The 27,454-nt window shown below is 42.7% G+C and overlaps 1 protein-coding gene across 6 annotated transcripts in view; it reads right to left on the bottom strand.

Moving 5' to 3' along the window:
* The window catches only part of CDH18 (cadherin 18), a 646,256-nt gene that overhangs the window by 288,903 nt on the left and 329,899 nt on the right, over positions 1-27,454 (bottom strand). Inside the window, exon 1 of one of the 6 annotated variants that reach the window (XM_081014760.1) lies at positions 22,991-23,233. The exons of 4 other annotated variants lie outside the window; for them this stretch is intronic. The gene's annotated coding sequence lies outside the window, so the exon portion shown is untranslated. Of the gene's footprint in view, positions 1-22,642; positions 22,949-22,990; positions 23,234-27,454 lie in introns of those variants that run through there. One more of the 6 variants, XM_081014762.1, reaches the window with a different exon arrangement.

Raw genomic sequence — 27,454 nt, 5'->3', positions numbered from 1 at the left:
TGGACACTGATTAAATATACCAAGACAATTTGTCAAAGTAACTGGGTCACCAACAGAGACTTAGAAATCTGCCTGGATGCAGCCAGTGGAGTTTTTCACTATTTAATTAAACCTCATTACAGTATAAATACATCTGTATGAGTCAAAATTGCTACACATGCTGATTATCACAGGGAGGCCTGAACATTCAAATGCAGGCAGTATCAAGTGAAAGCATCTAGAGGGGCTCAGAAGTTAAGGGAACATCTCCATGGGGTTGGAAGCCGTTGATGAAGCAGAAGGCCACAATAGCCATTTTCACATCTGCAATGGTTTTTCAGCATTTATAGTTCTGTATCCCTAAATTTTGGTGCCCATTTCATTCCTTCAGCATAGTGGCCATGATCCACTAATGTTATGGCCCCAAGGAGTGTGCACAGTGTCCTTCAATTATTAGTAATGGCACATAAATATACCCTGCAACCCCCATCTGCAACAACCAGCAATGGGAGTTCCATGCATGCGTGAAACTCTAGATCACACCAGTGCTTCCAAGGACATCATCAGGCAGCAAATGTTAATGAATGCATATTATTTTCTGCAGTTGCACAAATTGTCTTGCAAGCAAGCAATTGAAAACGCATTATAAAGAATACCTTCTTTTCCTCTGTCAATCAACTTTTATTATAAACCTTTTTACTAACAGGCTGAATTATTTTTAATTTGGTGGTGGAGAAGTCAAAGGAGGAAGAAGCTGCCTTTACACACACACACACACACACACACACACACACAGAGTTATTCAGTAATGCATGAATGACAAGGTTTTCTATGAAGACATTACTAATTTAGTTTGTGGAAGAATTCAGAGCAATTTTAAAACAAGATTGGAATGGCTATTTTACCTCCTTTAGCAATGCTTTATTTTGAAATGTTTATGGTACTACTTTTTTGATAATTTTGCTGCGTTAAATGTATACAGTGGTACCTCAGTTTACGAACAGTCCTGTTTATGAATGATTCGGTTTACAAATTCCACAAAACTGGAAGTAGTGTTCTGGTTTGCGAACTTTACCTCAGTCTACTGACGGAATCCGAACAGTGGAAGGCCTCATTAGGGAAAGTGTGCCTTGGTTTAAGAACGGATTCGGTTTCAGAACGGACTTCAGGAACGGATTAAGTTTGTAAACCGAGGTACCACTGTATTTTATACTTGACCTCCTCCATAATGCCTTTAAAAAAAAACAAAAAACCTTTAAGAGAATATTGCATTTTTCTGTTAATTGTGTTGCTTTGGAGGTATATTTTATATTCAATCTTCTTCTGTAATGTTTTATTTTGTGATGCTTTATTTGATGTTTTAATGTGGGTTGTGAACTGCTTTAAAATATCTCCTTAGAAGTATAAAGATAAGCCTCAGAAAGAGGGAAGGAGGGAGTAGCCCAGAGCAATATTGCGGGAAACTGACATGCCCAGAGACAGTACCTCTGAAGATTGGGGGAACGCGCTCCTTGCTTCCCTGCTGGAAGCCTTCTTCAGGCAACTCCCCAAAGCTACTCTGGCTGTGGCCAGTGGCAGAATACCAATAGACTATGATTATCCAGCCCTGCTTCCTGTTCCCTGTGGCAGCATAGGAGCCAGGGGGCGTGGCGTGTGTCCCAGGGGGAGTGGCACGGGTCCTGGGTGTGTGTGGCAAGCAGAGCATGGCCCGGGGGGTGCCACTGATCGGGGGTCAGCATTTTGTCACCCCCCCTTTGGAATGGCACGTGGTCACCCCCCCACTGCCCCCACCTAGGAATGCCCCTGATAGGAACCATGCTGAGTGTACTGAGGGTTATTTTATCCTCTTTGGGGGAGAGCCTACCCTCCAACATATCTCTGATGAAAATATGGATGTCCTATTCCATAATAATAATTTTATTAATTCTATACACAAACCCCAGAAGCGGGTGGCGCTGTGGGTTAAACCACAAAGCCTAGGACTTGCAGATCAAAAGGTCGGCGGTTTAAATCCCTGCGACGGGGTGATCGGTCCCTGCTCCTGCCAACCTAGCAGTTTGAAAGCACGTCAAAGTGCAAGTAGATAAATAGGTACCGCTCCAGTGGGAAGGTAAATGACATTTCCGTGTGCTGCTCTGGTTCGCCAGAAGCGGCTTAGTCATGATGGCCACATGACCCGGAAGCTGTACGCCGGCTCCCTCGGCCAGTTAAGCGAGATGAGCACTGCAACCCCAGAGTCGGTCACGACTGGACCTAATGGTCAGGGGTCCCTTTTTCCTTTACCTTTACAACCCTCCCCCCCCCCCCATCTGACAGAGTTGCCCCAGCCACTCTGGGGAGCTTGGAACATATGTATAAACACAACAAAGAGTTTTTTAAAAGAACCCTTCCCTATAGAAGGCTGCCTTTAAATGTCTTCTAAAGATTGTATAGTTACTTATCTCCTTGGTTCAGGGCTTGCTTAACGCCAACATTTCTCTGATGAAAATAGGGACGTCCTACCATACCCTCCAATAAGAATGTCATAAGGAAAGGTGGGAGATCCTCAGATGAAATCAGAAACTGGGACAGCTTCTGTAAATCTGGGACTGTCCCTGGAAAATAGGGACATTCGGAGGGTCTCCCCTGAAGGAACTGAATATTCCTGGACTGGAAAAGAGAGAATTTGGGGAGTCCGTTTTCTCTCAGACCTAAGAGGAGCGGAGGGGGGAAAAGCAGCATTCTGAAAACATTCCTATTTTAGGAGAAAACTTGTATGCTATTCACTTAGTTTTTCATACTAAGATTTTAGTAAGTGGGACATAAAAGAAGCTAAGGAATACTTTGTGTAAAGGGGCCTTCAAAAGCCAAAATAATGCTGCAGCTTGCCTGAGCTCCCTCACATAAAAGAGCTAAATGATTTGCTCTCAGATAGCAACCCCAGCAAAAAGAGATATCACTTTAAAATAAAGAATAAGGGATATATATTGGTAGGTGCCTGAAAAGAAATCTCTAACTCATCACACTGTCCTTTCAAGGGAAGCTTTAAAACAAAATGGAGGCACTTCAAAATACCTATTAATTTTGCTTCTAAGAAAGAAACTAATCTCTCATGCCTGTAGGCAATTAGAGTTACGTGGCCTTCCGGGCTGGAAAAAATGACAAACTGGAGAATATCAGACTGAATAAACATTAGGGTACCAGACTCATGCAGCCTTTGGGAATCATCCGATAACATTATTTTTGAGACATCTCAAGCTGAATGGCATTAAACCTTCGAGGAACCAATTTCCATTTGAAATGAAGAACCAACATTGTCCATAAAGTGAGAGCTTAGCTTATAGTCCTGTTTTTCACAAACATATTCAGCAGTATCAAAAATTGGGGGGATTGGGGGGGGGCAATTATTTTGGCACAGCTTGTGAAAAGGTGAGTTCAATCATTTACACTGCCGTAATTTGAAAATGGTGTAGGTGCAATTTATTCTGAACAAAAGGCCAAGTTAATTGTTAACAATGAGGTGACGGAGGAATTTAAGATAGAAAAAGGGACACGACAAGGCTGCCCAATCTCCCCATTGCTTTTTATATCAGTCCTGGAGGTTTTGTTGAACATGATTAGAAGGGACCAGTTGGTTAAAGGTATACAAGTCGGAGCTAGACAGTATAAATTGAGAGCTTTTGCAGACGATTTAGTATTGACATTACAGGAGCCAGAATCTAGTACTAAAAGAGTTTTGGAACTGATTCAAGAATTTGGTCAAGTTGCAGGATTTAAACTGAATAAATTAAAAACAAAGGTTTTAGAGAAAAAATTAACAGTGATTGAAAGAGAAAGGTTTCAGAATGAGACAGGTTTAACAGTGGTTAAGAAAGTGAAATACCTTGGGATTAATATGACAGCTAAAAATGGGAACTTATTTAAAGACAATTATGAAAAATGTTGGACGGAAGTGAAAAAAGACTTAGAAATTTGGTCAAATTTGAAGCTTTCACTGCTAGGCCGTATTGCTGCGATAAAAATGAATGTATTGCCTAGAATGTTATTTTTGTTTCAAACATTGCAAATTTTGGATAAGATGGATTGTTTCAAGAAGTGGCAGAGAGATATCTCTAGATTTGTCTGGCAGGGCAAGAAGCCTAGAATAAAATTTAAAATAATAACGGATGCAAAGGAAAGAGGTGGATTTGCCCTGCCAGACCTTAAACTTTATTATGAATCAGCAGCCTTTTGCTGGTTGAAAGAATGGCTGCTTCTTGAAAACACAGACATCTTGGACTTAGAAGGTTTTAATAATGTATTTGGATGGCATGCATATTTATGGTATGACAAGGTCAAAGCACATAAAGCATTCAAAAACCATATTGTCAGGAAAGCATTGTTTAATGTCTGGATAAGATATAAGGATTTACTTGAAAATAAAACCCCAAGGCGGTTGTCACCGATGGAAGCGAAAGCACTGAAAAAGCTCAATATGGAGGCCAAATGGCCGAAATATTGGGAAATTCTGGAACAAGAGGGAGACAGATTGAAACTGCAGAGTTTTGAGAAACTAAAAAATAAAGTGTGAGATTGGCTTCATTATTATCAGATAATGGAGGCATATAATTTGGACAAGAAAATTGGCTTCCAGGTGGAAAAATCAAAATTAGAAACAGAACTGTTAGAACCCAAAACTAAGACTTTATCAAAGATGTATAACTTGCTGTTGAAATGGAATACTCAGGATGAAACGGTGAAATCAGCAATGATTAAATGGGCACAAGATGTTGGACATAACATAATGATGGCTGACTGGAAACAGTTATGGACCACAGGTATGAAGTTTATGGCATGCAATGCCTTAAGAAAGAATATTATGAAAATGATATACAGGTGGTACATGACACCAGTCAAGCTTGCAAAAATCTATCATTTGCCCCATAATAAATGTTGGAAATGTAAAGAAACTGAAGGTACATTCTTTCACCTTTGGTGGACGTGCCCAAGGATTAAGGCTTTCTGGGAGATGATCTATAATACATTGAAAAAGGTATTTAAATATACCTTCCTGAAGAAACCAGAGGCCTTTCTCCTGGGCATAGTCGGCCAATTGGTGTCAAAGAAGGATAGAACTTTCTTTATGTATGCCACAACAGCAGCAAGAATACTTATTGCAAAGTACTGGAAGACACAAGATCTACCCACCCTGGAAGAATGGCAGATGAAGGTGATGGACTATATGGAATTGGCGGAAATGACTGGCAGAATCCGAGACCAGGGAGAAGAGTCGGTGGAAGAAGATTGGAAAAAGTTTAAAGACTATCTACAGAAATATTGCAAAATTAATGAATGTTAGAATGATGTTGGATAGAAATTAAGTGGTTTTTAGCTGTAATATCATAAGGGAATATGAAAAATGGATTATTAATAGGTTAAAATTCAATGTCACAATATTTTAAGATTAAAGACTAGGATAAACAAAGAGGGGAAGGATTTGCTGAACTAACAAACTGAATTGGAATACAAAAAAGGGAGGCGCGAGGAGGTCCGGGAAACAAGCCAATGAAAGATAAGTAACGGAAAGATTGACTTGTTTTTAACTACTTTTATTTTGTATTTTTCTTTTTTCTTTTTTCTTTTTGTAATATTTTGAAAATTTTAATAAATATCTTTTAAAAAATAATACACTGCCGTAATTTTTCAGTTTTCATTACATCACCTCAATGACATCATCCCATAGCTTAAGGATGGAGAACATGTAGACTTCCATATGACGTTAGACTACAGCTCCCATCGTTGATAACCATTGGCCATGCTGGCTGGGACTGATGGGAGATGGAGTCCTCCAACATAGGGAGGGACACCGGTTTCCCATTCCTGATGTGGTAAAATCCAACAGCTAGCTTGTGTAGAGCACATGATCTCATACACTGCATGATTCTTGATTGGCCAATTCTACCCATGTAACCAATCAGCAACTGGGGTGGTGGAATGGAAGTGAAAGGAACTTTAAATCCTTTCACTAGGAACAAGAGAAGGCCTAAAAAAGCACAAACTGCAGGTCAAACAGTTGTTCTGGAAAGCCACTTCCAAGCTTGAGAGGAGGTGGAGTTGCGGGCTTCACACCCCCTTCATGTACGCGGGGACTGGCCCTCAGCCTCCACACGATTGAGGGAATCCCCGGCCGCGTCATCCCCTGGCCAGCCAATCGGCTGGCTTGGGGGGAGTGGCCTGGGTTATTTAGCCCCAGCGCGGCTGGGGATCTCCCAAAACTGCTGCTACATGAATTTATTTATTTATATATTTTTAAAACTCAGGGCTGTACCCATTCTGCTTGCGCAACAGAATTCCCCTCTCTTCTCCTCTCTACAAATGCCCTCAAAAACTGGAGAGTCACAAAACATTAAGTGGCATATTTTATAAATTCAAAGCGGTGTTACCAAAGGATGAAACCATACAATGAATAAGAAAAACAGCACAATAAAATAAAAGAATGCTATTTTCCATCCTCCAATAACCCAATGCACCAGCCACTATTAAACACACCAACCCATGATCAATGATCAAGGAATGCCCGGGGAAAACAGAGTTTTCAGAAGCGTCTTCAACTTTGTTAGGTCTGCAGGCACATTTGCACTCTGGAGAAATGGTTGTGGGCACCAAACACACACTGCGGCAACCTATGCAATTTGATACAACAGAATGCTTATTTCACGTCTGATTTCAACAAGGGAAGCAGAGAGAAGAGCGCTTGTGGGCGCCACAGAAAGCCTCTGTGGGCACATGTGCATCTGTGGGTGCCACACTGGCAACATAAAAACATGAAATAGATGGCACATGGTGCCCTATTTTCCCCACCCCCTAGAAAAGACTATCATTGAAAGCTGCTTGACAGGTAGATAAGCAGGTTTATAGACGTTGTTTGTGGCACCAACACCAAGGGCTACCCAGTTGCCGCTGACCTGTGACAGTGCCTTTTTGGTGGTAGTTCCCCGGTTGTGGAATGCCACCCCTAGTGAGATGTGCCTGTCTTCTTTATTATTCAATTTCAGGAGTAATTTGAAAACATCCCTGTTTACCCAGGCATTTGGCAGCTGCAGAATACTGTTCCTGACAACCTCAAGATTACTGGATAGAATGACTGTCTTTAGATGCTTTTCTCTAATTGAAATGTTTCCTTTTTAAAATAATGTTTTAATGGATTTAGATTTTTTAAATAATAATAATAATGTGGAACTGTTTGCAGTCCTGTGCTCCTTCAGGAAGAAGGGAGGGATACAAATTCAATAAATAAATATCCTACAGGTACAATCCACACTTCTGCCAGTCATTCATTTGTCACATAAAAACCTAAGAAAAAAGAAGAGGAGGATTCTTCTAATACCTTGATACTTTTTTTTTTTTTAGATGACATACATAAATAAATTCAATTTATTTAAGTAATTCCACTTTGGATCTGCGTAGGGAATGTCCTATTACGAGTTTCAATATATTTTTAGAGTTCTGAATATGATATAATCACTCTTTTGCTGCTATGTTGGCACATGCAAAAGAATATTTTATTGCAGTGAAGATCAATGGGAGACACTGTGGTAAACTTCAATAAACCACTGAGTGATGTAAATGTTTAGCTTAGCAGCTTGAGTACTTTTTTCATGCCATTTTGGGACACACACAATTCAATTATACCAAAATATTATTGTTGATTTCACTCAGTGGTCTCTAGATGTCCCTGTATTTCCCCCCCTTGATGATTGTTGTTCATCCTGGATGAAGCTGAAGTTTTTAAGAGCTGCATATAGATGTTATTCATTTCACATTACGGCATAAAATAAATCTGTGTAACTGTATTTCATATTCAATGTGAAGGATAGGCTTAATTTGCAATTTCTGCATGATGTACTTAATCAGCCTTGCTAATTATGAGACCTACTGAATTTTCCAGATCAGCAAAAATTGCCAATGTAGGGAGCTTTTAAATTGAGGACATTTCCTATTGACCATATTCCAAAGCCTCTTCTTTATCACTAATGCATAATGAAAGAAGGAGAAATATCAGTGTTTCAATAATAAAAAAAGAAACCTCAGCATAGAGAAGTGTTGTGGGGCAGAGGAGTTTTAATAAAATTTAAGGGTGGGGAAATTCACAAGAAACAAGATGCAGCCATTTCCCCCCCAAGTATCAACATTACAGCATTTGAACAGGAAGTGTTATGTAAAAAATGGCTCCAAAACATATCAAATCAAGGCTGTTCTCCCACATTGCCCTCCTCTCTCCTGCCATCTCTCTGACACATTCACACATGTACTCTGCACCTCAGGCAGGTACAGTTCAGACCATCATGAGCACAAAGTATTCATGCACACCCTCCTCCCTTTCCTGATTTGCTCAAACCATGCTGCGCCATGCAAATCAAGCAAACAATTTTAAATTTAATCCACAGACTAAAGTGGATTAGGAGGGGTTCCTTGTCAGTAGCAATAATTGTGGTTCGAGGACCCGATCCCCGCTTAGTGAAATGAAGACACAAGGACACGTAATATAAGGTTAATGGGGCAAGAAAAGGGCACAATTTTATTGATTACAGCAAGTGAAAAGGTATTGGCTTAGGCATTGGATCACGTGACTTGACTCCACCCACTCAGAGAGGGGTGAGTCTAAAAGGGGGGGGTTTATTCACCAGTAGGTGGAGCCCGTTGATGCTAATCCAACTATAAGCTCTCCCCTGATGTCACTGAGGGTCGTGCCATGGCCCCCCGCCACACAGGCATCGGACAGGATCCACGACCGCCGGATTCCTTTAACGGAATACCCAAAATTGAAGGCATAGGCGATGGCCACACCTAGCCCTTCTACCACCACAAACACATTCCAATGTCTAACCTACCCACCAATACCACGAAAGTTGTGACAGTTGCTACGAGGTAGGCGAAAAAACCACAAAGCCTAATGCCAAATGGAAAAATTCCTACCAGGCCCCCTGGACAACCTGGGCGACCAACCTAAGGTCCATAGCAAGGCCAAAAGAGAAATTGAAACCCTGAGCTCTGAGGGAGTGGAGGGTGGGTGACTCGCGACGGGATGGCGAAAAGTGAGACCGCGTGGCTGGCGCAGCAACAAGTTAAGCTGCTGTCCACGCCCCCTCCAAGCCGCCTGGCTGGGCGCTTGTCCGTGGGCGTGGTGCGCCAGCCAGGTGAGTGGGTGACAGGGGGCTAACACCCCCTGCTTGAGGCGGAGATCGGATCCTGCCCACAACCCCTCCCCTCTTTGCAGGAGGAGAGTCTCTATCGTTTAACCTACTTGGACACGCTGGCAAACCGAGGCTTTAACAAAATGGGAAAAGGAGGGAGGAATTCTGTTTGGAGATAAAAGTGCTCAAACCCCCAGGTTACCAATCAACAATGGTTTGGCCATGATAGCTAAACCAGGCTACTCAGAAGAAAGGGCCGGTACCTAAAGCCTGGTAACCTGAGCAATGAGGAAACATACTGTATTCCAGAAGAGGACATTCTTACACATGTGGAGATAAAAATAATGATGCAAATATTCTATAAACACTTGGGTGCACCTATCATGATCACAATGAAATCTCAAATTAATGAAGCCCTCAGGCTATCTTCAACTTGCATATTTGTGCCATTCGTAAACAGACTTAAAGGGGTTGTTGTTGTTGTTGTTTTGCACCCAACTGCAAACAAACAATGTTTAGAATACATTGCTTTAAAATGGCATTTATTAAAATAAAAATTAAAAAATAGAAGTAACTGTGAGCACAAATACTTTTGAAGACATCAGCCTTATTCGCACAAGTCACCCTTTGGATAAATCCCCGTAATTTTAAATGCCACCCACTTATGCACATATACAGAGACGTTGGGGAGTTTTTCACCGCAGGGCAGTTGCAACGCTCATTAAAATATAATAAGCTCCACGATGAATAGAATAAACACTCATTACAAATTAATGAGAATAATTAGCATCCGAATCGTCCTGTGGAGCAAGACTCATTGGTTTTTATGAAGATCATGATATCCCCAGTCATGGTCCAAATGAATCAAAGTGTCAGATTGTATCCTAAAACAACACAAATAAAGAGCCCACAGATGCATTAACTGTTCCAGCATTGTGCCAACCTCTGACCCGGCTGTCAATTAAGAGATGCACACTGGCACACCTATGTCTAAGCTAGACATTTTCAGGCTAGATAGCTTTCTCGAGAGCATGCATTATTTTGGCAGCTGGGAACAAAATCCAAATGTCCATTTTTTTATACATTCCAAAATAAATTACAAGAAGTAGTGCACTTTTAATAATATACACTGCAGCGGTAGCCCTTCTTCTTGTTGTTGTTCTTTTTCTTCTTCTTCTTCTTCTTCTTCTTCTTCTTCTTCTGTCTTCTCCTTCAAATGGTATGGTATGGTAACTCCAGCAAAGTGAAAGAGCTACCTTTTTCTCTTTCATTCCCCGAAGGGATTTGGTCATTTGGCATCCGTCTTTAGCGGTTCAGTTAAAATTGACCTGGCAGCATCCATTCCACCTGGTTGCAGCCAAGGAAGAGAAGGGAAGCAGGGCTATTCATCTGCTCAGTGGAGAGACCAGCTGTTTTTGGACGATCCTTGTCTCCTTCAAATATCAACTGGCCACAACCCATTCCATCACGCCACAGCAGAGGGATAGATAAGAAGCTACCCTATCAGCTCTGCAGAGCGATCAGCTCCTTCTCTCCCTGAATTGCTTCCATTCCAGCTGGCCTGAACTACTGTGTAACTTAAATTGCAAGAATTGGTGGACAGATTTCTTTTCTTCTTCCCTTCTCATCCCTTTTTCCTTTAAGTGCGGTGCAGGCCTCCAAGCAAGCAGTAGCTTTTCTTTAAAAAAAGGATCTGACGTAAGTTGTTTTGGAAGCCTTTCTGGCTGAAAAGCAAGATTAAAATCCTTGTTTTCTATGTAATGGGTCACTATAGTTTCAAAAAATGATTTTAGTTGAAGTTCTTATGCTGTATGTTTAAATTTGTTCTATAGATTCTGTATTAACCTTGCCCCAGGACCAAATGGTTTATTATAGGTATTTTAAAAACATAAAGCTAGTGTGTGGAACTGGTTGGTAGGGGCTAGAGAAATAGGTGCTTCTGAGAGGGACTAACATTTCTATAGTCTGGGGGAATCAGAGGAGCATGTGGAATCCTAAAAGAACTGATAATACAAATCCACTCAAAGGCTAACGGTGTATAAATATTTGTGCTAATTGTGGTCTGTTAAGCATCATGCAGTAATACTAGTGTGTTGACAAATGCTCAGTAATGCATTTTATTAAAAAGGCAAACAATCTCTGCTAATGTAGTGGTCGTGCTGTGAATGTGGCTGGCTATCCTTTTTAAAATGATCCCTCTGCAACTGACAAAGTTGTGTATTTGGTGATGGCTCCAGCATTCAGTACTTGGCTTGCTTCCTAGCTTGACGGTGCAGGAGAGAAATATGGGGCATCTTGTTAATAGTTATGAAGACTGCTCAATTTGATGGTCACTGGGTTGTCTGCAATGTACCAGTATGAGTGTTTAGAAGTGCATTGTTTAGACATCAACACCAATGATACTGAAGAGCTCACCATTTATGAAAACAGGCAGATGTAGACCAGACTTCCACACAGGTTGTTCTTCCTACCTGTGGAGACTGTAATTCAAAGTCTTGGAAGAGCAACAACAATCTAGGAAGCAAGTTCAACACTGAACAATGACACTATCACTGTGTATGTGGTCTAAACCACTGAACCTCTTGAGCTTGCTGATCAGAAGCTTGGCAGTTCAAATCCCCGTGACGGGGTGAGCTCCCATTGCTCGGTCCCAGCTCCTGACAACTTAGCAGTTCGAAAGCACACCAGTGAAAGTAGATAAATAGGTGCTGCTGCGGCGAGAAGGTAAACAGTGTTTCTGTGTGCTCTGGCACTCGTCACAGTCCTCTGTGTGCCAGTAGTGGTTTAGACATGCTGACCACATGACCTGGAAAACGGTCTTTGGACAAATGCCTCTTCCCTTGGTGAGTGCCGCAACACCTTAGTCACCTTTGACTGGACCTAACAGTCCAGGTGTCCTTTACCTTACGCTACTTCAAGCCATCTTTGCAATTATTTATTCAAGTCTACAACACCATTCATCACAGGATTAGTATAGCTTAGTTATCACAAACTGAAGATAAGGTGCCCACCACAAGAGGGGTTCATGGTATGGAATGCTGTCCCTTTGGAGAGAAGACACTTTTCGACACATGGAAAGCAAGCTTGTCAGGGAAATGGTTACACTAGAATCCTTCTCCATGAAATCTTTGGAACAGGTTATCATTTTGTATTTGCTGACTGCCATCCAGCACTGTTCAGGAATTCGTAGGAACAAACCACACACACACAAATCAGTCCAGCTTTGAAATCAGTGGTTTTAAAAGATTCGGTTCATCATCTTGATTCAAAATGGTGTCTAAATGTACTCAAATATAAAGAAACATTTGTTCCCTGATTTCAAGAATCAGCATGCAAAAATCTGAGAAAGATCAAATCATATTCTCATTCCAGTGTTAACAGTATATACACCGAACTCCGGGTGAAGTTATTTTCAAGTAACACACAATATTAACTATCTCAAACACACTTTCACACAAGCACAGACACTTGTTTAACTTTGTGGTGGTGGTTTTCTCTTTCTCCTCTACCCTCCCCCCTTTTCTAAGGTGTTGGGCAGAGAGTCTAAGGTCCAGAATACTGAGCTTGACAAGATTTTGTGCTGAAAGGTCCAATATTCCATTCCAGTTCTAAGAGCACATGGGGAGATGGAGGGAGGATTGGTTGGGGGAAGAACTCTACTCCCCTAAACCCAGAGATTTGGGGTGGGGAAAGGGTGGTTGTCTTGTGATACGAACCTTCCAATAAACACTTCAAAACTCTAACAAAGAAAAAGAAGGAAAAAGAAAATGCTTAGAAAGATAACAGTGCTTTTTTGGTGTGACTTACCTATTTAGGGTTAAATTAACAACAATGTACAGTTATTATATTACTTTGCACTTCTCTGACTCATATGGACAGCCTTTTAGAGTGTTATTTCACTCATAAAGGGAAAAGGATGGAGATATTTGTAACGTACATTGATCAGGGAAGTGAGGGAAGAAGAACAGCAGTCACCTAGAGAGTTAATGATAGCCTTTAAAGAAGTATCAGTTCCCTCAAGTAACAGGATATTCTTGCAGCATCTCAAGGCTGCTTAACAGCCCACTACACAACTCATGTTTCTTTCCCTTCTTCAGCCTCTTTTTTTCTCCTCTCATCTCAGGCAAACACCCACCCAGACAGAACCAAATATTTAGCACCCAATCTGTATTCCTAGGGCCAAGGTGTAATCTTGATCCTTGGCTCTAGGAACCTCAAGTTGATGTCTACTCCCATCAGTACACTTTAGATGTGAACCTGTAGAAGACACAGCTAGATCTACCCATTATAAGACAATAGCACTGCCCTAACAACCACACCTTGATGATCACAATTGACCTTGACTCATAATTAAAACTCCTCCATATCCTTTGCATCTAGTCCATTTCACCATGTGGTTCTGGTTACTCCTGCCTGTGAGATCTCTAAATCCTTGCAACCAATATCACATGTTGTTCCTATTTAATTTCCAGTTAATAAGAGTATGATTCAGTAGCATGCTTGCTTAGCTACAGTACAGGAGACAACTGCTGAAGGCACTTCAGTATTATTATTTATTAAATTTGTATTAGCAAGCTCTGTACTATCCCTGCAGCCTCTATGAGACATGGCTAGCAAACAGATGGTTTTAATAGAGGTAGGTAAAAAAACAAGGAAGCCTGCAGACACCCAAAGTGTAAAAGGTACATGATAAACAGTGTAAAGCATGAGTCTTCAAACAGGTTGCTCTGCCTGCCAATTCAATAGCATAGGTCTTCCTAGCACAGTCTGAACAACAATATCACAGTGCTTACTCTTATCCCAGACAGCAAACCACATTCAGCCTCTGACTGCATTTCCCTATGTAATTCTTCAGGCTCTCTACATCTGGAAGGGCTGCTCCCTTCTCAAGGTCAGTCACGGGTCACACCAGGAGCTCCTGGGAAATGTAGGTCCTAGACTTAGCAGTCTCCCACTAGACACTCCTTGTTCTCTTGCTTAATAAATCCCTTTAGCTTTATTAACGGATGACGTTCTGACTCAAACACTGCGGTCTATTTTTCCCCTCTTGCACTCTTCCAGGAAGTCAGTGTATGGAGAAAAGATCGCCAATCACATCAGCTCATGCCTTTGGCTTCATACAGTTTTGGGTGCTTTCTGATTTAGGGGAGAGTTCTGATCCCACAAGGAAAGGTGACATGGAAACTGGCTTCTGTGTCTACACTGCACTCCTAGACTAGCTCCCATGCATAAAGAGGAGAGCTGTATAAGCAACCTTCCCCTTCCCACATAGGTTTTTATTCCAAAACTTTCCTCTAACTTTTTCTCCCAAAATGCACACCATCATGTGGAGGTTCCATTTAGGTAATTGTCACCCTGATGCTGAACTATTGCTTTGGAGGTGAAAAGGGACCATTCAAAAACAAAACAGCATTCCTGGGGGAACCCCAATGTACGCAGGGGTATTTAACTGTTGAACTTTGCACACACACCCTCCAAAGTTTGTTGAAATGCAAACTAAACATGCATCCCTGCTCATGGAGGAGGGGTATAGCACAGGACAACAGTTAAATGAGCCATTGATGTGCAAAAGGAGTGAAAGGAGTGAGTGGGTGCTGCTCCAAAGATTCCCAGGAATTGTGACACGTGGGAAGAAGGGAGAGGAAAGGAGGAAGGTTAAGCTGTTGCCAAAAAGTAAAGGGAAATACAAACACACAGAGTGGGACTCTCAGGCAAAGAGAAAGGCAGCAGGCATACAAGACAGGAAGAGGTGTAAGGGCAAAACAGAGGCACACATAAATCCCTTAACTTGCAATCTTATGCAAGTTAAGAGGAGGAGGGAGAAAGGTTGTTTTCTGCTGCTCCAGAGAAGCGGACACGGAGCAATGGATCCAAACTACAAGAAAGAAGATTCCACCTAAACATTAGGAAGAACTTCCTGACAGTAAGAGCTGTTCAACAGTGGAATTTGCTGCCAAGGAGTGTGGTGGAGTCTCCTTCTTTGGAGGTCTTTAAGCAGAGGCTTGACAACCATATGTCAGGAGTGCTCTGATGGTGTTTCCTGCTTGGCAGGGGGTTGGACTCGATGGCCCTTGTGGTCTCTTCCAACTCTATGCCTACTTACCTGGGAGTAAGACCTACAAAACTCAGTGGGTCTTACCTCTGAGTAGGTATGTCTACCCAGACCAAGTCTTGTTGTGTTTAATGGGTCAACCTAGGCTTTGGTTTAGGGTTCAGGGCTCTTGTGCCTTTAACTGTGGTATAAAAGGTAAAGGTAAAGGGACCCCTGACCATTAGGTCCAGTTGTGGCCGACTCTGGGGTTACGGCGTTCATCTCGCTTTATTGGCCGAGGGAGCCAGCATACAGCTTCCGGGTCATGTGGCCAGCATGACTAAGCCGCTTCTGGCGAACCAGAGCAGCGTACGGAAAAGCCGTTTACCTTCCCACCGGAGCGGTACCTATTTATCTACTTGCACTTTGACGTGCTTTCAAACTGCTAGGTTGGCAGGAGCAGGAACTGGGCAACGGGAGCTCACCCCGTCGCAGGGATTCGAACCACCGACCTTCTGATCAGCAAGCCCTAGGCTCTGTGGTTTAACCCACAGCGCCACCCACGTCCCTAACTGTCGTATAGTAGGCAGAAATTCAACAAGTCTTTCCTAGTTTGGAAATGATTTTTTGGCAAAAAATAACTTCACTATGACTGTACCATTATTATTATTATTATTATTATTATTAAAATTTCTACACCGCCCTTCATCCGAGGATCACATGGCGGTTTACAATATTAGTTGAGATTCTTGCATTGCAGGGGGTTGGACTAGATGACCCCCAGGATCCCTTCCAATTCTACCATTCTGCAATTCTGTGACTGAAAATGACATGTAAAACAAAAGCCATAGAGACGTTTGACGAAAGTACTGCCATTCCAACTATGCACCAGGAAATAAAATATTTGAATCATAAAGCAAGAATAATGATTCAGAGATCTGCAGAGCATGTTGACTCAGAAGGAATTCTTGCTGTGTTCAGTGGGGTTGATTCAAGGGTAAGCATGCAATATACGACAGACAAAATAACCCCAATTGAACATAATGGGCCTACTTTACTTCTGAGTAAATATACAGTACACAGGACTGAACTGTTAATCTCTGTAACAGTATCTAAAAAAAGTAGATACTGCTTGAAGGTGGATGATACATGTCTTTTCTGGGCTGCTGCTCAGATGCCTGTAGATTATTTCACCGCCCTATAAAAGCCAGGCTTTTAGACTTGCCAAGAGTCAGCACTTCAGGTTGCTAATGCTATATATCACTGTTAAAAATACCTTAGTCAAGTCAAACAAAATTTCTCTCATCACTGAAGAAATCATGGAAACACTTGTTTGGGGATATACTAGAGTTCTTCATGTTCACCTCCACATGGAAACATTTCAGTACCACAGAAAAACACAACACAACACAACCAAACAGCTCCACAACTTGCTTAGAAGAAGCTAAGTATTAGGCTCATTCTAGTAAACACGGAACTCAGTTATCACAGATGAAATGCACTTCATATTGCAACTCTTGAACCTAGACTTATTCATACTGCAAGAGGGCACACAGACATCAATTGGACTAAAGTTAATGGTGCAATGATGATGCAATTGATTACAACAAGTCTGTTCTAGGCATGGAATGGAAGACTTTGTTCGACCCATAATCTTTAATATTAATAATAATATTGTTAAAATAAAATGGGGCAAATGAGTGAGGAGGGCAAACAGAAGGACTGAGGAAAGAATAGCTGGAAGGTAGCTTGACAATTTTCTGCTGAGTCACCAATGGTGAAAAAGTGTTTTACTGTGTTTTTAATATTTTGTTGTGAGCCGCCCAAAGTGGATGGGGCAACCCAGTCAGATGGGTGGCATATTATTATTATTATTATTATTATTATTATTATTATTATTATTATTATTATATTGGGTCTCCAGTTGATCTGGCAACCCTAAAGGCTTTGTGCAAAAGAAGGGTGATAATATGCTGTATTATATACAAAATCTTAAGCATGTTCCCCTCCCCACTATTTGTACACTCTCACTTTCAGCTGCTTTTTTATTTAAATGTTTAAACATTAATTGAGTGAAACCATTTAATGCTGCAATCCTGTACACACTCGCTGAGAAGTCTTATTTTGCTCAATGGGGCTTCCTTCCAAGTAGACATGTATATGATTACATTACCACATTACCTAACATCATATATTTTCTTCTCTACAAGCCAACTTGCTTACAGGCTGTTCACCCTGAAACCAATTTGCCAGCTGGTCTACCAAATGAAATTTTGGGGCAAGAACTCCAGCACTTTATAAAGTGCCTCTCCTGCTTTGTTTATACTGCCAATTGTCCAGCTCCCAGAGTAGTAGAAATATCATACTAGGATCTTGGAGGTGTGGGTTCAAATCCATACTCACACTGGAGCTCACTGGGACAGTCACATCTTTCAGCCTAAATCACCCACCCCACCGAGTTGATGTAAGGATAAAATGGGGAGGGAGCGAACCACAAGTGCCACCTTGATATCTCTGAAAAAAAAATGTGGGGTAAAAAATGATCAACAACATAATTTATATAATTTATAGAAATGGAGATTAGAGGAGGGAAACAGTGAGGTAGACAAAATAAATGTTTATTGATTCAACACATTTTGGGCCCTACTGATCCTTCTTCAGGGAATTTCAGATAAATAGATGTGTTCCCTCTTTTTTTCTCATGCTTACACTTCCAGTTCCTTTTGGGGGTACTCATTTTGTTATAATTTACAGGCCACCAATGTTCCAAACAAAACAAAAAATATATTCAAATTTGTACCGGACCTGGGAGTGCATCCTATAATGTAGATATCTCACAAAAGTCATCTCTTCAAGCACCACGAAAGGAGCAAAGGGTGAGAAGTTAATCCTTTACTCTCATCCTGAATCTGCATTCCTACAGAAGTAGACACTACTTCCTCCATCTCTTGAAGTCGTCTCTAGTTCACAAATGTCTACGCTATAATAAGGTGCCACAAGACCCTATGCTGTTTTTGCTAAAACAGACTAATAGGGCTGTCCCTCTGGGAATGGATACCTGCCTTTTGTCTCTGATTGGCTTGGCCTTGCACTTCTTTGGCATGACTTTGTGACAGGCAGACCCTGACACCTCATTTTTGGACACAGACACCCATTTCCAATTCAAATGACAATCCAGAGAGAAATCAAATTCCTTCCTTTCTTTGTTGTTGGCAATTTGGTTTCGGACCAGCCATATGTGCTTGGAGGAAGAGGATCAGGAGAGGTGTCCATGCCTCTTGGCTCTGGGAATGTGAATCCTGGCATGCAAATTGACTTTTGCCTGCAACAACCTGTTAACTGTAAGCAAGCTTTCCTGATGCTGTTAATACCACAATAGTAGGCAGGAAGCAATTGAGGCTAGAATAGTTAAAAATAATAATAAAATAATAAAAATTTATTTATATCCTGCCCTCCCCAGCTGAAGCGGGGCTCAGAACGGCTAACAACAGTAAAATAATACATCATTCTAAAATCAATTCATTATAAAATCAGTTCAAATCAAATTAATGGCAACCATTGGGCTAGAGTTCTGTGAAGAATTACCAAAGGAGGGGGTCAGGCTGTGCCTTGGCCAAAGACCAGGCAGAACAGCTCTGTCTTGCAGGCTCTGCAGAAAGATGTCAAGTCCCACAGGGCCCTAAGCGATGTATCTACCTGCCTTATGTATTTAAATCAACATCACAGGCCCCACAATGTCTCCTCCAATTATCTGAGATGCACTTGGAAAACAAAGGGCAGGGCCTTTTGGGGAATGGTCCAAACACCAAGGGGGATTGCATTCCCTACAATTGTCTCTATTTCCCAAGGATAGTCCCGGAATTACAAAAGCCGTCCCCGCTTCTGATTTGATCCCAGAATGTCCCTATTTCCCCTGCCAGTACCGCCACTGCCAATCTCATGGGGGGGGGGAGAGAAGGAGTGGGTGCTTGTCCTGTGTGATGTTGGTGGCTGCGAGAGAGCATTCTGTTGCCTCTCCATGGTCACCACTGCTGGTCTGCTCCCTTGGCCAGCTTGCAGAGGCTGCTGGAGAACAGATGAGGAGGAAGAGGAGAGGTGTTGGCAGAGGGCAGGGTTGCCCTAGCAAGGAGTCTTGATATGAAAACAAACAAACAAGCAAACAAAACCATATTGTTTTGTGTGTCCAGGTCTAACCTTGCCCCTTTCTAAATTTCATTTACCTCAGGTACTTCAGGTTACAGACGCTTCGGGTTACAGATGCTTCAGGTTACAGACTCCGCTAACCCAGAAATAGTACCTCGGGTTAAGAACTTTGCTTCAGGATGAGAACAGAAATTGTGCGGCGGCAGCAGGAGTCCCCATTAGCTAAAGTGGTACCTCAGGTTGAGAACAGTTTCAGGTTAAGAATGGACCTCCAGAACAAATTAAGTTCTTAACCTGAGGTACCACTGTGGCATGTGTTTTCCTTTTTGTAAATCTACCAAAGAATAAAATAACATTGGGATCAAGGGGTTTTCTCAGTGTTTCCTGTGTCCTGTTGGTGTAGCCATAATGGAAATGCTCTGTGGAGTGTGTGGGAGGGGGAGGGGGGAGGGTCGAGGAGGGTCACTTGCAGGGAAAGTGAGAAATGTCCTTATTTTCCTTTGAGGAATGTTGGAGGGTACAAGATCTACCCCGATTTTTCACTGCTTGCATTTCCATGCACAACGAAAGACCAGGCTGTTTCAGTAGGCATCTGAGTTAGGTCAAATAACTCAACGTACCGGTCTGCTTTTTGGTATCTTTATTAACTTGGTGTATGTACATTCCCTCAGTTTGGTATTTTTAGGAGTGATTATGACATTGTCAACCTCCATAAAGGGTTTTTTTTTGGGGGGGTACAAAAAAGAAGGGCAGAAATATTTTGACAAATAATAATAATGCAAATTCAGACTTGGCTTTATGCAAAAGCCTGGTGGTAACCAGATCCAAATAGCTATTGAAAGATACTGCATTTAGCAAAGTCTATGAAAATTACCAGTATCCAGTCACTAAACTGCCACAACATTGATCTCTTTAAAATAATAAAAAATGTCAATTCTTTACTGAAGGCTACTGAAAATTTAACAATATCTAGGAATTTAAAATATTTTCCCCATTTTGAGTGAACCATCTCTCTCTCCTTCCCCCGCGACACATAAGAAATTCACCACACATTATCATAATTGACGTGATTTCCTGTTATATACAAGTCAAGCTATCCTAAAATGCTTGTCACAATACTTTAATGAAATCACCGCCCATGTAAAAGTAGCAAACAGTGCACATTATATACCTGGAGAATATTATGTACCTTCATTCTGGGCAGTAGGGTGGATTGAACTAACCGGGTGCGCTAGCGGAGACCCATAGAGAAACACTTGCACTGGCGGTACTATAGTAATAGTGTGATATTGAATCCGTCCTATAAATAATAAAATGCTGTTGTGAAGAAATAAGCAAAGCCCTGTGAAAAGTTTACAAAGAGCTTTAAATCACATCCGTTTTCATATCTAATCATTCGTAATCCCATAGACTTCTGTGAGACTTGATCACAGGTAAGTGGCTATAGGATTACAGCCTTGATGGGTGGTGAAAAGAAAATGAAACTATGAGCTGCACAGCACCCCCTGTGGCCACCACTAACATAACAAGTCATTTTTTCTCTGGCATAGTCTCGACAATCTCCTATGTAGTAAACAAACAGGAAACTAAAGACTGATTCATACAGTTTGATCATGTAGTCCAACTGCCTGCAATGTGCAGCTGTCCCATACGGGTATTGAACCTACAACCTTGGCATTACCAGCACCACACTCTAAGTGACTGAGCTGTCCAGGCTGATCACTGAGGAATTCCTGTTCGGATCACCAACATTTTGAAAACACTTGCCTCCACAAAATTATTACTGCATATTACATCACACACTCCTATATTTATAAGGGGGGGGGACTCCAAAAGCTTAGCGTGCCTTACACAAAATAAAGGTAGGATTAACTTCCCTGACCCTCCTAAAACACCCCTCTAAAATGTTTATTGTAATATAGTGCCAATTGCAAAGAGGCTGGTAGGATTTATGGTTATCTTACTAAATTTGTATTCAGGCCTCCTAAAAATGAGTACAGTGCCTGTATTCAATCAGCTCCGCACCTCTGTACAGCAACTCAGATTACTTATTGACTTTAAGACATGACATTATTACTGCTACTGCTACATACACTGATTAAAGAAGAAAGATTGCAAAGAGAACATTTCTTCACATAAAGGACACAGTCAGTCAAAGCTGAGCATCATTTACTTTAATGCTTTCAGCAGGAGCATTATGCACATGCTTAACTCTCGCCCACTGAAATCATTGGCACTTACGCTTAACTTGACTGGGTTGCACCTATAGTTTGCCTTCAGCCTATAAAAGCTTAATCCTTGTCATTGTACTCAGTCTTTTTTAAAAAAAAAATGGAGGGGAAGGAGGCTGGAACAGTTTTGTTTTAAATTACCTGACAGCTGTAGGCATTAATGATATACATGTATATATGTGTGTATACCGTGTATGTATATTCAGAAAACGGGTGGGGGGTGCATGTGTGCTCTTTGCTACACTGTCTGCTGCAGATCCTAATTCAAAGTCTTCAAGCGAAATTATTACTATTATCTGCAAAATACTTTAATGATAATAATAATGTATTTTATTTTTCAAATGTCTGCCTTGCAGTGCTGAACGGCTGTTTATTTTGCCTTGTTATCTGGAGGAGCTCATTTGCCCCTTTGACAGGCCACAACAAGCACTCACACACAAATGAAGATGCAATGGGACCATATTTCCAAAGCGTTAATTAGCAAAAGATCGTATTATTTCCTCCTCCCCCTCCCTCGACTGTTTTCACCCAGAGTCGCCGAACTGTTTCCATGTGCAAAAACTGCAGCTCTCAAGGAATGCTCATGATCACTAAGCAGCCAAACCCGCCCCCCCCCCATCTTGTTGATATCTTCCTTTACTGAGTGAAAAATGGGGGCAAGTTTTTAACCGTGCCTCCATCCCACTGCACCCCAGTGCCCTCTGCTACACGAAGTCAAAGAGAGAAAGTTTACCCTTTTAAAGCGTTAAGGAAAAGCAGCTCTGCTCCTCTCAGCTATCTGCTTTCCCTGCACCCCCCCCTTTTTCTTTCCAAGGGCTGAAACAGCAGGTAATGTTTCAAGATCAGCACATGGGCAACGGGGAAGAAGGCTCGCTTTGGAGGAGAAGCGATTGCGTTTCAATCCGCCTCTCAAGTCGACATGCAGAGCCTTCCTCGCAACTGGAAACCAGCTCACGCTACAGAGGAGCGCGCACGGATCTGTGTCGGACCTGAATGTGATCCCCTCCAAATGCGTGCATTTGCCCACGCTGTAGGGTAGCAGCAGCAGCAGAACCATCAGATTGCCATTCCCTAAGAGAATACATACATTATATATACATACACACCTGCACACACCACCCCGTGTCTTCTTTTCTCTCTCTCCTTTAAAACAGAGCTTTCACTGCACATAATCTGGGCTAAGCAGACGCGCGCAGCAAGAGAAGAGCATCGCATGAACTGGGAAAGGCTCAGCCGGCAGAAAGAAGAGGAAAAATAAAATAAAATAAACTTGAAGGCAACCATCAGAGACAGCGATGCGAAATAGAAGTCCAATACACCTCTTCCTAAAAGCTAGGCTATCTCTGGCTTAGGAGGACGGAATTAGCAGCAGCCTCCCATTCGTCCTGCCCGTAAGAATACTGCACAGATTTGATTTGATTTCTTTAAAGGGGTCAGTTCGTTTCAAGCCTTACCTTAGCTGACTTGCCCTAACTGGTGACAGGGAACTTTAATGGAAGGAAGAGACGCATTGAAATAAAAGAAAAGAGGGGGGGGGTATATCCTCAGGGCACAGCTGCTCCCAGTCCAGAGAGAAAGAGAAAAAGAGAGAGAGAGAGAGGGAAAAAAAGAGGCGCACAGGATTCCAGCTATGTGTTATCTCCAAAGCTCCAGCTCATATGCCAGCTCTGCTTTCCGCAGCTCGGGAAAGCGCCGCTGATTGGCTGCCGCCGCCCGTCTACTTGATCCTCCGCTTTCCTCCTCCTCCCCCTCCCCGTCCCCATCCCTGCTTCTTAGGACCGGGCGTCTTTTACAGGAGGATGCACGCCACGGAGGGATCGTTCCCCACCCGGCCACCCCTTCCTGAGCTTCTCGCAAGCGAAGTCCTTCGCCAATGAGACAGCATGAATAAACAGTTTCCACAGCCAAGGAGGTTTTGCTCAGCAAAAGGGAGGGGAAGAGGGAAAGGAAGCCAGGCTTTAGGAGAACTAGAATATAAGGGGGAGCCCCCCCCCCCCAATGTGGGCACTAAAGGCCTGAAAACTGGCAACAAATGTTCATTATTTGGCACTGGCTCGCTCCGTAGTCAGAGAGTGGACTTTGGTAATATGCTGCCCCGAGCAAGGACAAAATCAATCTCTCCTAAATATTTCTTATTTACACAATAATTCATTTTGGTAGTACAGTGGTACCTCGGGTTACAGATGCTTCAGGTTACAGACACTTCAGGTTACAGACTCCGCTAACCCAGAAATAGTACCTTGGGTTAAGAACTTTGCTTCAGGATGAGAACAGAAATCGCACGGCGGCAGCGGGAGGTCCCATAAGCTAAAGTGGTACCTCAGGTTAAGAACAGACCTCCAGAACGAATTAAGTTCTTAACCCGAAGTACCACTGTACAATTGCCAATTATGGATCTTCTCAGTATGTACCCGCATAAATATAGGGTTTTATTATTTATTTATTTATTATTAATATTTGTAATATTTTGCTTTCCCTTGGCTTGGCACCCTGTGCGGGGGGAACCACCCGCCCCCATACCCCCCAACATTTCTCTGGTGAAAATAGAGACATCCTCTCCATCATTTCTCCGATGAAAATAGAGACGTCATAAAGAAAAGTGGGACATTTGGGGATCAAATCAGAAACTGGGACAACTTATGTAAATCTTTGACTGCCCCTGGAAAATAGGAACACTTGGGTGGTCTGGACAGTCCTAAATCCTGCACTGCCAAAGTGATCCACAAAAGATCAAAGGTTTTTTTGGTGGGGGAGAGGACAAGAGAGGAAAAGTATTAGATTGTTCGTGTTCTGGGCAGCTCCACCACTTCAGGAGAAAGACTAGGCCTTGCCTCCATCACCAGGGTTGGTCCTCCATGTTTACCCCTCCCCCCCCAAAAAATGCCTCCTTTTCTATTCTACATACTTTTGAAGTGGCTTATATAATGAAAACATAGCAATTATATCAAGAATTACTGAAACCAGCAGCAATAACTAAAGCAGTGTACAACAGAAGAAAATGTTTTTGCAGGGGAAATGGAGCAGTAAAATCCCTGAAGAACAACAAAAACTACTACTTATCATTATCATCATCTTTCATTTTTACCAGCTGCAACAAGGACATGGAGCTCAGTGCCAGGGGAGTCCTCCTTGAAGAGAGCATTCCACAATGGGGTGCCACAAATAGGGGGGGCTGTCACCTGTCTCTCCCTGCTTAGGGTTGATCCCAAATGCCCCCTCACATTTTTGTCACCCTCTATGCAGTGCAGGGGGGGGGGAGCGGGTGGTGCTGTGGCTTAAACCACAGAGCCTAGGACTTGTCAGTGGTTTGAATCCCCACGACGGTCCTGCTCCTGCCAACCTAGCAGTTCAAAAGCATGTCAAAGTGCAAGTAGATAAATAGGTACCACTCTGGCGGGAAGGTAAACGGCGTTTCCGTGCGCTGTTCTGGTTCACCAGAAGCAGCTTAGTCATGCTGGCCACATGACCCGGAAGCTGTACGCCGGCTCCCTTGGCCAATAAAGCGAGATGAGTGCCACAACCCCAGAGTCGGCCACGACTGGACCTGATGGTCAGGGGTCCCTTTACCTTTACCTATGCAGTGCAGGGGACATTTCAGCAATTTTTATTGGGAGGAGGGGCACAAGGAAGCAAAAGGTTTCTTTTACAGAAGCACGTCCTGCATCATCATGACATAGTGTTGCACAGAAAAGGGCTTCCCCCTCTTCTTTTTTGAGAGGGGAGGGGATGGCAGCCAACAAGGGAAGGTGTGCTACTGCCACTGCTCACCCCTAAACACAGGTGGTAGTGAAAGCAGTTCTGCATCCTTTTTCATCCCTGAACCCACCCAGCCCAAATTTGACCCCAACACTATACCTGCCTTCTCTCCAAAGGTAAGAGGGAAAAGGCAGCCAATACAGTGGTACCTTGGGTTGCATACACTTTAGGTTACATACACTTCAGGTTACAGACTACGCTAACTCAGAAATATTACCTCAGGTTAAGAACTTTGCTTCAGGATGAGAACAGAAATCGTGCAGCGGTGGCACAGCGGCGGCACAGCAGCGGCAGGAGGCCCCATTAGCTAAAGTGGTGCTTCAGGTTAAGAACAGTTTGAGGTTAAGAACAGACCTCCAGAATGAATTAAGTTCTTAACCCAAGGTACCACTGTATTTGGGCAGTTCATCCGAGGCAAGCAGATCTTAAAGCCCAGGCATGACAATACAGATAACCCGGTCCAAGTTTATGCAGGGCTTTTTAATATAACCCCCCCCCCAAAAAAATTTTAATGTGACTCAGTAGCATATAGACAACCAATGCAAGTTCTTCAGAACCAGTGTTGTATAGTTCCAGCTAGCTGAACCAACCACTACACTGGCAGTCGAATTTTGCAGAAACTGAAGCTTCTGAATTGCCATTAATGGTTACCCTGTGTAGACCACATTGTGGTAATAAAGGCAGGAAGTTACCAGAACATGAATTATTGTGATGAAGCTATATCTGACCAGGAAAGAGCATAGCTAGGGAACAGATGAAGCTGAAAATAAGCACCCCTTTCTACTTGGGCCAGCAATGAAATATTGCATCAAGGAGTACCCTCAGAGTACCCACCTGCTCCTCACCCACCTAGTTAGTTCCTAAACTCAAGAAGCAGCAGCCTGCAGCACCTCTGTATTGTCAGAAATCATCTTCGGTTTACTGCTCCTCATCCAGCCTACCACTGCCTCTAGTCTAGTCCAGCACCAGGACAACCTCCCTGAGCCACATGACTGGGAGAAACAGAGCTGGATGTCATCTCTATTACTGGTGATACACAGCCCCTTCTCCAACCGCACAACAAAGACCATGCCCCCTCAGTTTGGGTGGGGTGACTGATGGGCAGTGGTCAGTACACCAGCAAAATCCCCATGCTGTCCCTCTGATCCATCACCTTGGAACAACCCTCTGTGGTGACTGGTGAGATGGAATCCCTATAGAAAACACAACATCCCCTGGCTCTTCAACCTCTGTTGGTACCGGAGGGATAAAACTGAATCAGATCTATTCCAATCAGCTCACCCACCTAGTCCTTACTATTGCACACCAGGTGAACCTGCTCATCCACAACTCATGAATGAGTGATGACTTATCATATATCCATTTGGGATTCAACAATGGCACCACCAGACTGGAAAGCTAGTTGGCAGAGCAACCCAGTGACACTATCAGAACCCTAAAACTGAGCTCCTAATTCTTTTGAGGGAGTGCAGCCCCGTCTACAACAGATTAAACTCCTTCCCAAAGTGTATCCCGCCTGCTTCTACAGCAGTTTGGCATCCAAGTGTAACCAGGCCATTGCAAGGGAGTGTTGTCAGACCATCTGCTTCATCAAAGGAGAGCAAAAAATTGCTGAAAAGGCAAGTGTGGTTCTTGGAGTGTAAAAACGTACATTTCTGTTCTGCATTTGTTGACTGTTCGTAGGCATGGACATAGTTGGCTCATTGAGTTTAGCACTAACTAACTAGACCAGCCAGTGGAAAATGACTTGCACTGGTTCTCAAGGGTTTCAGACAAGAGTATTTGTGAGTCGAGGCCCCGCTCCTCACTTTGTGATGAAATAAGACACATGGAGACAAGTATTTTAGGTTAATGGGCTAAAAAAGGCCACAACTTTATTGGTTACAGAATGTGAGTGGTACAGTGGTACCTTGGGTTACAGACGCTTCAGGTTCCAGATGCTTCAGGTTACAGACTCCGCTAACCCAGAAATAGTACCTCGGGTTAAGAACTTTTTTTCAGGATGAGAACAGAAATCGTGTGGCCACAGGAGGCCCCATTAGCTAAAGTGGTGCTTCAGGTTAAGAACAGTTTCAGGTTAAGAACGGACCTCCAGAACGAATTAAGTTCTTAACCCAAGGTACCACTGTATTGGCTTAGGTACTGGATCCGAACAGACTATA

The sequence above is a fragment of the Podarcis pityusensis genome (assembly GCF_964106645.2).
Source record: "Podarcis pityusensis genome assembly, chromosome: 7".
NCBI classification, from domain to species: Eukaryota; Metazoa; Chordata; class Lepidosauria; order Squamata; family Lacertidae; genus Podarcis; species Podarcis pityusensis.
This window is presented reverse-complemented; position numbering and strand designations above follow the sequence as displayed.